Source organism: Lactuca serriola, chromosome 6, assembly GCF_051521515.1.
Source record: "Lactuca serriola cultivar US96UC23 chromosome 6, Lser_US96UC23_V15, whole genome shotgun sequence".
In the NCBI taxonomy this organism is placed as follows: domain Eukaryota; kingdom Viridiplantae; phylum Streptophyta; class Magnoliopsida; order Asterales; family Asteraceae; genus Lactuca; species Lactuca serriola.
Genome location: NC_136413.1, coordinates 68,202,918 through 68,214,881, shown reverse-complemented (window position 1 = coordinate 68,214,881; position 11,964 = coordinate 68,202,918).

The following is an 11,964-nucleotide window of genomic DNA, read 5'->3' as shown; positions in this document are numbered from 1 at the left end:
AGAACCTTAATACCCTAATATGGTATCAGAGCTTCAATTGCTCTAAAGAGTCGATCCTAGCTTCTACTTCTCTATGTATTACCCGATAACTCCCAATGACAAAAACCACAATACAAGTTACCGCTACAACTCACTTTCCAATAAAGCTCACCGCCAATAACTTTATAGTTTTGCGCTATGAGGTTGAGTCCGCCCTAATAGGGCTTGGACTTGATATGTTTATCACTGGTGATCAAAAAATCCCCAAGCAATTTTTGGATGACAAAGATGGCTCCATACCAAACCCAGAATATCTTCTTTGGTTCCATCATGATCATACTATTATCCGTGCCATTCTTGGTTGCTGCTCCGACTCCATTCAACCCCTAGTCTCATCTTCTACCACTTCACGGGAGGCCTAGGAACGCCTCAATGATAGATTTACCAGTGCTTCTAGGTCTCGTGTCATCTCTCTCAAGTCTAAACTTGTCAAAAATCCAAAAGGCACACGCTCAATAGCTTCATGCAAGCCATCGTTGATGACCTAGCACTAGCACAAAGTCCTTTTATAGAAGAAGATCTATTAGTCCATATTTTATCACAACTTGGTGATGAATATGGAACCATTTTTGCTACTATCAAAGTGTATGAAACGCCACTCTCTTACTCATAACTATTTGATAAACTAAGTGATTTTGAACATGGGTGATAACCACTGTTGACTACACTAATCGACAATCCAATCGATCATATGGGAGATCAGATGGTTACAATCACCAATGTGGCTCTAATAATTGCTTCTCCAATCAGTAGCATAGTCCCATCAATCTCAATAATTGGTCTTACTCAGGATCATGAAGTAATCGATCAAACAAATCTAACTCCTTTTGTCAATTTTGCAACATTCCAGGTCATATGACTCATGATTTTCGAAAGCTATCTCAGTTCGTAAAAGAGAACAATGTCACTCTCAACAATCCTTAGTCAGCTGCTCTAGTAGCTAATGTTACCATGTCTGGCTCATCTACCGTCTCACAATCGTGGCTATTTGACAGTGGTGCCTCCAATCATGTCACAAGTGATCGTTCCACTCTTCAAAATGTTTCATATTGTGGTGGACTCGATGAAATCGTTCTTGGGAATGGTAACAGTTTACGCATTTCCCATGTTGGTTCTAAACACATTCATACACCAATTAAAAATCTAAACTTATCTAATGTGTTATGTGTTCCACAATTGAAAAATAACCTTATTTTTGTGGAAAAATTATTTAAAACTAACCAGGTTTCTGTTTAATTTTTTTCCCATTGTTTTCCTGCGAAGGATCTTCGCATATGAGCGCTTCTCATGTGAGGGGAGAACCATGTAGATGTTTACTATGACAAGCTACCATCCAACCAAAAACTCAAATTTATCATCAAATCTTCACCTAGTTAATGACATCACACCTTAGGCCATCTATCCACAAAAGTTTTCAAGTCTCTACTTTCTAAATTTGGCCTTAGTTCTAAACCTCCTGATATGCATTGTTCATCTTGCTCAGTCAATAAAAGTCATAAATTACCTTTTAGATCTAACTCTTTTGTTGTTTCAAAACCACTGCAATTGATATATTCTGATGTGTGGGGCCCTGTCCAAAACTCAGTTGACAAATTCACTTATTATGTAATTTTCGTGGGCTACTTTTCCAAATATGTGTGGTTCTACCCAATGAAAAAGAAATCTGATATTACTACCATTTTTCCTCAATTCAAACTCCTGGTTGAGAAGTTATTCTAAACACCAATTGTGATGATTTTTACTAATAATAATGGTGAATACATAGGTCTATTTCCCTTTCTCAAAACACATGACATTTCTCATTATGTCACACCCCCAAACCAGAACCGCGGAAATGTTCAGGGGCGGAGGACTTCATGTAAGTATCACAACACATGCAATATAGTAATCTAAGTACAAACAACCATTGCATTGATAAGTATAAGTTTTACATAATTGCTTAAACATTACATATTCAAACACCAAAGTAGGTACAGTAGAAGACTAGAGTCGCGGTACTGTACTGGGTAGTCTTCTCAAGAGCTTTGGGAGTGTACCTGTCTACTGGATTCCTGAGAATACAAGTTATTTGAAAAGAGTAGATCGGCATTTAAACTGGTGAGTTCATAAGTATTTTAGTTATGTTAAGTATACTCTAGGTTCTTTGGAAAAGTTCACTGGTTCCTCCAGAAAATCCTATATTTCCTGAGGTGATAAACTGATAACCTCAATAGTTTCCCTCTGTAATTACTTAGTTTATACTAATTATGTGTAACCTAATATCGAACTGACAGTTAAATGGGTGTATCTGCCCTAAGCCCACAACCAAACAAGGAACAGGAAGTAAGGCGGAAGTCACACATTTCACTTTCAATCGGATATTACTTATATATAACTCTGATGTAATAACTAAGGACTTACAGAATTAACCACTAAAGGTCTTTTATGCTATACTAGTTTACAGAGATTGATTGACTATGTTCCATATGATAAGTAGTTTAATTCCATAACCCGTTTCATTTGTAAAAGTGGTTTAATCCCATAACCGTTCCATTTGTAAAAGTGGTTTAATCCCATAAACCGTTTCCTTTGTGTAAGTGGTTAAATCCCATAAACCGTTTCTTTTGTATAAGTGGTTAAATCTCATAACACATTTCCTTTGTATAAGTGGTTAAATCCCATAACCCGTTTCTTTTGAAAGAGTGGTTTAATTCCATAAACCATTTCATTTGTAAAAGTATTCTTAGTTATATATGTTCTATGGTAAAAACCTTAGTATTAATCCTGGAAAATATTATATTATCCATAATACTGCCTTGTGGTTTTAAATGTTCAAAAACAGAAGTACAAGTATATTTACCATACTTGATTTCATGATACGTAGCTTTTACTGTAAGTAAAAACTACATAAGGTATTTTTGGTCGGGATGTAATTATCTTTTCTTACTGTTTTAAGAGAAGTATATTACTTAGTAATTCACTCGTTATTTTATCCATGTGAGTTCTATTAACCATACTAATATGACTGATATGCCTGCGGCGACGTTCTTCAGGCGTCAGAATGGAATGATATTTGACACCCTAGGCCTGCCGGCCAAACTGTAGCGAACAGTAAAGGTGCGGGATTGTCAGTCCCATATAGATCTATACACAAATTCACGCTCTCCCTACAAGAAATTCTGGTTAATAGGTCAGGACTTAAAGTCGTACTTAAATAAGTACACCGTGAAGGGTCTCACAAATTTATTGTTTCAACGAGATTTACGATGTATTATTACCCCGTGATTTCTAACCCTGGTACTTTGTAACGTACCTTTGTTAATGCAAACCCAGTATGATGTATTATTACCCCGTGATTGCTAACTCTGGTACTTTGTATTGTACCTTTGTTAATGCAAACCCGGTATGATGTATTATTTACCCCGTGATTGCTAACCCTGGTACTCTGTATCGTACCTTTGTTAATGCAAACCCGGTATGATGTATTATTACCCCGTGATTGCTAACCCTGGTACTCTGTATCGTACCTTTGTTAATGCAAACCCGGTATGATGTATCTTTACTTCTTTAAAATGTTATTCGTATATTAAAGGCATACATATCCTGGTATAGTTAAATAAGTTTTGGTACTTTCCTTGGAATTGTGAATCATACTCGTATATTTAGTTTTGAATCATAAATTATATCTATTATAATTTATATGCTCTATCTGGTTAACATGATTTCTCATGGATGAACACCTTTGCTCAGCCTGATACATAGGTAATGATACCAAAACGAGTGACCTTTTTATACTAATATATGTATAATATATATAATTAAGAAGGAAACGACCTTCAGACAAATAACACAACCTTAACTCCACATCCAAACAAGGAAAAGGAAATAAGATAATTTATTAGTCCTAAGTCCTTCAAATCTTATTTATATATTTATACATATATAAATATGATTTTTGGCTTTTATAATTTGAAATAGTTTATAAAACATTTTTCAAAGAATTTAACGGAGTTTACATGACTTTAAAGATTTAACATGACTTTAAGTCATTTTGGATGTATTTGGTAATTCTTGAAAGCATACGAAACTATTTGCGTGATTATTATCACATACAGTTATTAACACAATTTAATATTGTGTTAAACTTGTATTCCCCCCTAAAAAGCATTTAGAAACCATTAAAAATGTAAATTATAGGGGTATGAACTCACCTTGATAGGTGGTAATTCGGGCAGCGTTTCGTTTCCCGGAAAATAGTTTGTTTGACGAAAAACATGCTTAAATCGGGCAGAGTTTCGACAAGAGAGAGGATGAATTCTCGAGAATTCCGGGGCTCTGGGGCTTGCTTCGGGCTTTATACGTGATACCGGGGCCTTCGGGGGTCGTGAGAAAGTTGAGGGGGTGAAAAGGTGAAAAATTGTGAAAATTGGGGTGAAAAACCTCTCAAATCCGAGAAGTCTCGCACCCTTTATATAGGGGTGCGAGGGTGCGGTCCGAAGAAGACAGGTGGCGAGGGCGAGGAGTCAGCAGTACACGCGTCGTACATGCGAAGTGAACACAAGGCGAGGCTTCGGACGTGGAGGCTTCTGAGTGGTCCGAACTTCGGTCCAATAGGAGAAGGCTACGAGGGTCCGCGGTGTGTCTCATGCGATGGTGTAAGCTTCTTACTGGACCGCAACTATGGTCCAATTTGATGGTGACACGGAGATCTGCGGTCCTATCAGAAGGTGACACGTGGCAGCCTCGCATGCGAGGGTGACGTGGCAGAAGGGTGACTATGTGATTTTTCTCGGTTTTTGAGCCAAAAACTTCTAAAATTCATAACTTTTGCATACGAACTCCGTTTTTGACGTTCTTTATATGCACGCGTAGGTAAAATTATACTCTACGACTTTCGTTTAGACTTCGTCGGCTAATTTTGACTTTATTTTTATTATTATTATTTTTAACAGACCGGGACAGGAAAATACATTAAAAATTCATAACTTCTTCATCCGACGTCCGTTTTCGTTTGTCTTTTTACCGTTGTGCTACTTTTGACGAGACCTTCGATTCTCGTTTAAGTTGCGTCAGCTAAATATCGATCGATTTATATTTCGAATTTTTAGCTGTCTACTGCTAAACCGAAACTTCGAAAAATCATAACTTCCTCATACGAAGTCAGATTTTGACGTTCTTTTTATGAACGTTCTCGGTTTAACATATTCTACAAATTTTATTTATATTGTTAAGGCTAAAAAGCCTTTTATCGAAAATTCGCTTTTTACACTGAACAGTGTTTTGCCGGTTTTATCGCGAATTTTTAATTGGTCATAACTTCTTCGTTATAACTCGGATTTCTGTGTTCTTTATATTTTTGGAAACTTTGTTACAATCTCTACCACTTGGTTCATCCCAATTAAGATTATTGATCAATTTATTTTTGACCAAAATTTGACTGGTGTCACACATTACACCACTCCGCCTCATACACCTGAACAGAATGGTGATGGCATTTCTCATTACACCACTCCACCTCATACACCTGAACAGAATGGTGTAGCTGAAAGGCGCCATAGACACATAGTTGAAATGGATCTAGCCCTTCTTCATTATGGTAAGCTTCCCTTAACCTTATGGTCACACACCATTAAAACAACAATATATTTAATCAATATACTTCCAACACCCATTCTCAATAATCACAATCCCTATCAATGTCTATTTTGTAAATCCCCAAATTACATCAAACTTAAACCTTTTGGATGTCAATGTTATCCATGGTTGCGCCCATGGTTGCAAAAATCTCTAATCGGTGGACTAACGATTAGGGATTAATCGGCTAGGCGAGGATTAATCGGGTGATTAATCGGGGGCCATTAATTATTAAGAAAATTATTCAAAAATTTATAAATCTAATTTTAATCCTACAAAAAAAGTGATTAATCGGCGATTAGGTCCGATTAGGTCTGACTTTGACCTGCTTGACCAAACCCGATTAGGTCCGATTGATTCCGACTTTGAATTGTGTTGACCAAACCCGATTATAGTGACCGATTAGCAATAAATCTCATCGGTGGAGGTCCAATTAGCGATTAATCGTCGATTATGCCGATTTCTGCAACACTGGTTGCACCCTTATACCATTTCCAAACTCCAGCAATGATCCACCTTTTGCCTTTTCCTTGGTTATTCCACCCCTAAATCAGCTTATAAGTGTTATGATCCTCTCACTCATCGGTTGTATCACTCTCGCCATGTTCAGTTTGTTGACAATCAATTCCCTTCACTATCTACCTCAAATGTACCCTTTCCTACACCTAGCAATTTTCTCGTGTCATATCAACCCTCACTTCCATCGCATCCTTCTCTATTGTCACCCACGACCACCATCGATACTTATCCTACCAACTTCACTCTCTTACCAGACCAAAACATAACCGATACTACCACCACATCGTTTCCTCCCATACACACTTTACTTCAGTTACATACTCCTACCACTCATATCCATCCAACTTCTCCAACACCTTCTCCCTCTCAAACCTCAGACCCACCATCAATCTTATTGTCTGATGTCTCTCCAAATATACAACCTGTATCATCTCTTGTTGCTAATACAACCACTACCCAAGACAACTCTCCTTCATCCTCTCCTCAACCTATACGCACAAGAAAGAAAAATACTAAATATTTTAACAACTCATTCATCAATACCACGACTCTTCATCCTATTCCAACTGTCATTGAACCTAATACACACAACCAAGCTCTCAAAGATCCTAAGCGGTGTCAGGTAATGGATCTAGAGTTCAATGCTCTTATACATAATGGGACTTAGGAGTTAGTACCGCGTGGCAACCATAACCCAATCAGCTGTAAATGGGTCTTTCGAGTCAAACACAACCATGATGGAATAATATCCAAACACAAGGCTCGTTTAGTCGCAAAAGGCTTCCTCCGACAACACGGGAAGGATTATTTTGACACCTTCAGGCCAATAGCCAAACCCGTAACTATTCGTTTCATTTTATCTCTAGCTCTTTCCCATAATTGGACCCTACACCAACTAGACGTGGACAATCTATTTCTCCATTGGACACTCCATGAAGATGTAATGCCTATTTCGAATCGTTTCCCACTTCGGGGTGGAGATCAAGGATTGGGTATTAACACACTTAGGACCTTTCAAGAATTGATATTTGCGCTCATTAGGAGGTGGATGATGTAATTTAGATGATCCGGGTGTTCAGTTTGTGTTTTGGAGCCAAAAGGTATCTTGGTAATATGGAAGCGTGGGCTTTTATGGAAATTAGATGTTTGTTTGGGAAATTGTAGTGTAGGTATGAGTTGATTAAAGCGTAGAGCTTCTGGTTACCTTTTCATGGATATAAGGATCGTCAGAATCAGATTTATAACGAATAAGTTATGGCCTTCGGAGTGCTTTAGGGTTTAATAGGAAACCCTAGTACGCAGGGCATACCTAGGGAGTATGCGGGGCATACTAGTGCGAAGGATAGTAAGCGAGGACTAATGTGGTATACGCTTAGCATACTGTGAAGGAAGGAACAGGAGTACGAGGCCTTATACGTTGGGTGTACGAGGAGTACGCGAGGCATACGAAGAGTAAATGAAAACCCTAATTTAGGGTGTTGTACCCCATATAAGCACTTTAAGTCTTTAGTGTTGGCCTCTTTACCAGCCTCCAAGTCCCCAAAACCTTAGAAATTGTCCCTAAGCCTCCATGGTGGTATTTTTGAGCTCATTGTGTGCATCTTGGTGTGTTTTGGTTCATATTCAAGAAGATGGAGTTTGGTGCAAGGTTAAGGATCAAGGAAGAGCTTGTGGATCCTGATTCTCTACTTAATTTCTAGCTTGTTTGTGGTAAAAATCTCTATGACCTTGCTCATTAGAAGCTTAGATCTAGTCTATATGGGTTTTGGACCCTTTTCGGCCCCATAAATGAGATCTAGTGGTTGGGCACCACTCCAGGAGCTATGAGTTGCCACTCTTGATGGTTCTAAGGTTGAAAGTCCATCAAGTTGGCACCTTTAAGGTTTAGAATCACCCATTCATGAGACTATGTCCATTTAATGAAAGTGAATAGCTATATCTCGAAGTTAGGTCCTTTTGGGGCATGCAAAGTCACCAAGTGAGTGACTTTATTGTTATAGATGTATACTAAGAAGTAGATCTGTGGTTTGGACTTCTGATCTTAAGCATTAAGTGCTTAAGGAAGTTTTTGGTTTATTGGGTGAGTACGTTGGGCATATAAGTATGTACGCACGACATACAAGCCATTTAGCGTGTATGCTTAACATACAGCTGAGTATGCCCTGTATACTCAACAAGCTTGGACTTTGAAGTTTGGGTATCGATTTGGCCCTTCTTTTGGGTTTAGTTTTCTTGGGCCCTGTGAGGCCATCAAGTTTTGGGCTGATAACTATTTGTGAAGGCCTACATTGGGATTTGGGCCTAATCTGGAAAATTGGGCATATGAATTGGGCCATGGATGGAAAATTTGGTATTTAGGCCTTTTGGATTATTAGGTTTGGGCTTAAGTCTTGGTCCAAACTAGGTAATGAGTAAATTGGTCATTTACCCTAGTAATGGTCTGATGGTTTGGATGGGAATCCAATTATTAATTGAATGTTATTTGATATTGATAGTTCGGGGTTCTGTCAGCCAGGAGCCAGGTATTATCTGTGTGATTTGGCAGTGCGAGGTGAGTTTCCTCACTGGGTTTAGCGGGTTGAAGACACCAATGTCGGCTCATAGTTTATATGTCAGGATGCTAGATTTCTGCATGACTCTTGCATGTGTTGTGTGATGGTATGCTTACCGGGTAAGGCCCGATGCTAGTCGGAGCCTGATGAGTAGATTGTATGCTAGTTATTAGTATCTGTTTTTATGCTTACCGAGCGTGGACCAATGTCGAGTGGGGCTCGATGACTGTATAGTATGCTATAGTCTTTTTGATTATTGTATGTGCTATTAAGGTTATATGTTTATATGGTTATATGGTTATATGATTATGTGTCTATCGGGCGGGGCCCAATGTTAGGCGGGCTTGGTGATTAACAGATCTGTAATCCGAGCGGGGCCCGAGGCCAAGTGGGACTTGAAACCGGGCGAGGCCCGATGGAGGACGGGGGTCCAGTATGTGATTTATCTATGTGTGGTTTATGATATCTTGGGGGACTCAATAAGCTTTGTGCTTATGGTTTGTAGTTTACGTTTCAGGTACTTCAGTTTTCAAATGGAAGAGATTGGGATGATTGTAGAGCACACACCACATGTTTTTGCATTCTGTGATTTACTTTGATTTGATGATGTTTTGATTAATCTTGATTACCTTGGTTTTTATGGAAATGATATGTATTAACAATTTATTAAGATAAAAACGAAAATTTTATGTCATTATTTTTGGGATGTTATAAGTTGGTATCAGAGCCTTGGTTTGAGGGATTCGGACATACTCTCGGGTGTGGTGCATGCAACTGACCAAGCTCAAGTAAGGTTCTCCCAAAATACTCTTATATGTTATCTGGTATGATTTTATTTATGAATTTGTGAATCACATGCTAGTTAGGGCTAAGGATCTACTCAGTTTTTACATGACAGAATGCTAGGAGAGATGCCTTATATGCCCATTGTATGAACTTGTAGACTTGCATGCTAGTTCTGATTAGCCAGTCATAGGTTGGCCTGGTATGTGATGCCTTGTAGCCTAGGAAGCATGGGATGCTAGATTGGGTCTAATTTGTATGCGTAAGGTAATAAGTAACGGGTGTGGGAGCTCCTAGTATGAGTTGCAGCATGTGGGATTGGATGCTCATGATTATTCTATGGATTGGAGTGATACTGCACAAATGATGCTTGCTTTGTGCTTTGTGGAACTCTTAGGTGATGGGAGGTAGCTACTAAGTGAATATGTCAAGTCACATGTGAAAAAGGTTGAATAATCTCAGAGTGATGGATTTGACCCTATTGCACAGCTCTTATATGAGTCCAACCATTCTAGGGATGAGTCTGTTACTCGAAGTCTTACCTAAGCTTTGTTACATGTGATTGTATTCGTGAGGTGGGTGAATGGAATTATGGGGAGTTCTTCAACAACTGATGGCAGGGTGAGGTCGGGAACCTATGAAAGCCTAGAGATTGCTTCAATGTCTTTTGTTGCATTGTTCAGCGAGTTTTTGGTGCATGGATTGAGAATGTGACTTAGAGGATTTGGGAGGATTCTTGAGGAAAGTATGGATAGATGTAGAAGGTAGTATTGTGCCTATACTACTGAAAACACAAGATCCGTACTCGAATCAGGGATATTCTAGGAGAATCTAGGAAGCCTATGAGAAGAGGATTCTTGGGTATATTCAGATCTTTTGCTTGTTGTTTTCAGTATGGTGTTGAGCACATAGGATTGGGGTTTAGGTTCTAGTTCCTGCTCAAGTGCAGGTACTGAGTCGATTGATGGGCGGATGCAGGAGTTCATCTCATCGGAGATTTTACTCGTGGTATTTTGGAATGGACCTGGGTGATCTTTGGTTCAGTCAAGGAAGGCATTTTGGAGCTCTTAGATGGTCGTCTTGGGGCCTTCCGGGCCGAGATTATAGCAGGGCAGTTGGGGGCTCATCTGGAGCCCAAAGCTTGTGGATCCCTAGAATCCTTCGGGAAGGATTAGTTCTTGTCATTTGGGATCGGAGGTGAGTTTTACACCCTGTCCTCAGGATGGTTAGGGTAACTCAGGAGGAGGAGTTCAAGATTCCTTCAGATGCTTTTGTGGGTATGTTATCTTCTGTTTTCTTATAGGTTGTCATCGGGAATTTGTATTGTGTTAGAATTTTGATTGGGTTTGGGTAAGCAATATATCAGGTTGATTTTCTGCTATTGTCTGGGTTATATTATCAAGGATTATGATATGTCATTCTGCATGTCGAGAGTCTTTAATGAATCATTAGAGGGTCGTATCTTGTTGAACAAGTTTCATTGTGTAACACCCAAAGTTTTGAAGGCCAAGAAAGGAAAGAAAACCCTAACTTTAAAGGGGGACTCGGCGAGTCCAAGCGGGATCTGGGTCGAGGAGTAAGTGACCGACTCGGCGAGTCGGCCAAGGAGACTCGGCGAGTCAGGTCTGTTCGAGGAAAACCCTAAATTCAGGACTTGGGGCCTATTTAAGCGCCTCATTATCTTCCCTAGGGTTTCTTTACTGCCTCTTTAACCCAGAATGCCAAACCCTAGCCGCCATATCCATTGATTGAGCCAATTGTTGTCTTGAGGAGTGCATTACAGCTTGGAGAAGGAAGAAGGATCTTGAAGGTGCAAGGAGGGGGCTATAGATCTGAGATTGGGAAGATATTTCTGAACATCTTAAGGTATTAAGTCATTTCCCCTTCCTTTAGATCTATTTTGGTTGTGAGTTTTGGGGCTTTTAGCCATGAGTAGTGATCCATTTGAGTTAGAAGTCGGATCTGGAGTTGCTACTTCAGATCTAAGTATATTTTGGTCTTGGAAAGCATAAAGTTTTAGCCCTTGAGTTGATTATGGAGCCTCTTTGCCTTAAACCCTAGTTTATGGTGTATTTTGCCTAGATCTCCTTCTCTACACGTAAAGTTTGCAACTTTACGTGAGGAATAGGCTTGGGAAGGGTAGATCTACAGTTTGGAGTCCATGCATGACTCAAAAGTCCTCTGCATGAATATACATCTGAATGGACTCGGCGAGTCCTTTGAGTGGACTCGGCGAGTAGCATGAAGATGAGGAGGAACTCGACGAGTGGGATGAATAGCTTGTCGAGTCGGATGAGGCTGGGTAGGAACTCGGCGAGTTTGAAGAACAACTCGGCGAGTTGGTTGAAGATTCTTGGACTCGGCGAGTCAGGTCGTGACACCCCAAATCCTTCGAGTTGAGACTCGAATCAGTGAGTCGAATGGAGACTCGGTGAGTTGGACAGGTCAGGACTTGGAA